Source organism: Lactuca serriola, chromosome 8 (assembly GCF_051521515.1).
Source record: "Lactuca serriola cultivar US96UC23 chromosome 8, Lser_US96UC23_V15, whole genome shotgun sequence".
In the NCBI taxonomy this organism is placed as follows: domain Eukaryota; kingdom Viridiplantae; phylum Streptophyta; class Magnoliopsida; order Asterales; family Asteraceae; genus Lactuca; species Lactuca serriola.
Window position 1 is genome coordinate 30148001 of NC_136415.1, and position 3355 is coordinate 30151355.

Here is a 3355-nt window from a genome sequence, read left to right on the forward strand (position 1 = left end):
CACACACATATATATATATATATATATATATATATATATATATATATGTGTGTGTGTGTGTGTGTGTGTTTTGGTCAAAAATCACACAAGTATAAATCAACCAAATTGAATGAGAGGCTGTGATGTTCGAATTATGCAATAGAGAAAGGTAAAGTGAATGACATAATTGTTTACAAACAATGTTTTAAAAATCGGTTTTTTAGTTGAAACGGTATGGTGACCGGTTCCCAGTTCGACCGCCGAGTGAACCGGTTTCTATATTTTTTTTATGTTTTTTTCTATTTTCCTACACATACATACATATATAAATTATGAATTTGATGTTTACAAGTTCAAACATTAAAAATACACATAAAAATAAGTTGTAAATGAATCAAAATACATTAAAATAACACATAACCATAAGTTTTAGTGTTTACATCAATCGATATACGCTAAAAAAAATATAATACCGAAACGAAATATAGTTTTAGATGAATACAACCACATCAAAAAACTTTATAACATTTAACATATGTTTTTATTTAGAGAAAACTAAATATATTTGAAAAAAAAATACCAAAGTTTATTATGAAAATAATTATTTTTTATGTGTTTTTATTCGGATTAACCGGTTTATTTTGACCAGTTCAACCGGGTTTTTCTAAAAACCGGCCGGTTCAATCCGGTTCAGAAATCAATGTAAAACCGGTGATAGTTGAACCGCTCTCTCCCCTGGTTCCTGGTTCAACCGGTTCGACCGGCCGGTTCAAACCGGTTTTTAAAACATGGTTTACAAGAAAAGCTCTTGATCCTTGCTAGGATCTCCGACACAAAACTTTGGGGTGTGATAATGATCACCTGCCTTGATGATTTTGTTGATATAAATTGATGATTACATAAAGTATTTCAGTAAGAACAAGTGAAAAAGTTCTTAGAGTAAGTTAAGAGTAAGTAAAGTGTTGTGTGTGAGATACATGTGTCAATTTATAATCTAAAATAGCTAACAAGATATGTGATATTCCCGGGATCCTCAATGACCAACTTTGTGAACGTTTTTTTTGACTTGGTATTCCAGGTCTTTAGCATAGTTGAGACGAAACTCTGTTGAGAATAAGTCTTCTCTTGACTCTTTCTACACATGTGTTAGTTAAGAACGAATATAACCATTATAAATGTTAGTAAATAATAATAACGGTAATAGTCGGGATCCTCAGATAGTTGAGGATCCTGAATATCTGATGAGGTCTGAGGATCCTGAATGCTTTGAGGATCATGGCCCTAACAATATATATATATATATATATATATATATATATATATATATATATATATATAGTTGAGTTAGTGTGAGAATTTGAGAACTTTTAATCCCCTCATCATTTTTTCAAAACCAAAACCATAAATATTAATAAAATGCAACGTCTAATCCATATTTAGGCTCAAAAAAGATTTGACGATTATATATATATATATATATATATATATATATATATATATATATATATATATATATATATATATATATATATATATGCATGCATCGTCAATTTTTTTTTAGCATTTATCCCTCTTAGACGATGCATTTTGTTAATATTTTGTGGTTTTGGTTTTGAAAAATGATGAGCATATTAGGATTTATCATGTTCCCACAAATTTTTAGGGTGAATTTGTCTGTGGAAAACTGTTTTCATTTTTCAAGAAAATATTTTCAAAAATAGAGTTAAAATTTCATTTTTTCAGTTTTAAAGGAAATTTTTTGAAAACGCTCTTGGTTGAATGCGGTGGAGTTTTCATTTTCCATTTTCAAAATTTAGAAAACATTGGAAAAGTATAAAAATCACTTTTCTGATTTACATATTGTTTTTGGTCAAAAATCAATCAAATGAGAATCAACCAAATTATATGAGAGGCTGTGGTGTTGTAGCTATTATGAGTATCAAATTGAGATCAAAATGAAACGAGTGGTTTACCAGGAAAGCTGGTGATCCTTGAAAGGATCTCCGGTATAAAACCTTGAGATGTGATAATGATCACCTACCTTGTTTGTTTTTATTGATTTGAATGCAAGTTATAGATATGAGTATACATACAAATGTTTGAGTAGCCCTTAATGTGTATGTAGTGTGAATTATACACATATATTTATAGTCTAATCTAAATAACTAGAAGTCTGATATTCCTGAGATCCTCTTGAATAATTATTCGCATATTGTTTTAACTTGGTATTTCTGGGTCTTAAGCCAATTCAAAATAATTCTCTGGAATAAATGAATCTTTTGTTGACCATTTTCTGCACAAACGAAGAATTGACAAGAAATATAGCCGTTAATATTATTAGTTACTAATGATAATAATCAGGATCCTTGTGTATATTTTGAGATCCATAAAATCCTTTAAGATTTTGGAGGTCAGGATCTTGACCCTTAACAATTTCCCCCAAATTATACCTGCAAAATATTTTGGATTTATTTTGAAATAGTATAATTTTACCATGTACTAAAAAATAAGAATTCTGAAATTCTAATGGATAAAGAAATTCAAATTCTAACGGATAAAATCTAGCCGTTAACGTAGGTATGATTATCTGTCAAATTACTTTTCTCTCTCTTCTGTGGTCTTTGAATAAGTAGGGCACTTGGGTTCCAAATTCTTTTTTACTTCCACTAGATCTCTTTTAAATTATATCGGATATCTTGAAAGTAAGCCTCTTTCTCCTTTGTTTTGGTTTTTCTTTTTCGTTGATCATGGGCAAGAAAGTGCTATGTTCTCTTGCTAGCATCATCTCCCTTCCGAACGAGAACTTCATTAATCTAAAGATCTTCTCTTATGCCGAGACTTGTTTTGATAGTGAAGACATCGAATCCCTAAAATAAAATGGGGCTTTTCCTTTTGATGTTATTTTTAAGTCTTTCGATGCTTTGGCTCAGCCAGGCTTCGTCTCCCCCACTTGGATTTGGTTCCCTGAATATCCTTTTTCTCTGTGTTTGACTTATGTAACATCTTAAAAATCATAGTAAAAAATTTTCATTTTCAAAACCCTCTAATAATCCATAGACCATACAAAAACATTATTTTCAAGAACATAGTCAAATCTAGAGTATCCCAAAATTATCAATCAACAAAATATCCAAGAATGATGTGCATAATCATGCCTTTGCCTTACCCCGATAATTTGAAGTACCTGAAACCTTGAAATCAAAATGTAAGACAAAGATTAGTGAGTTTCCCTCAAAATACACCACACAACTATATATATATATATATATATATATATATATATATATATATATATATATATATATTGTCACACCCCAAAACCAGAACGGCGGAAACATTTGGGGGCGGAGGACGTCATGTACAGTATCACAATAAA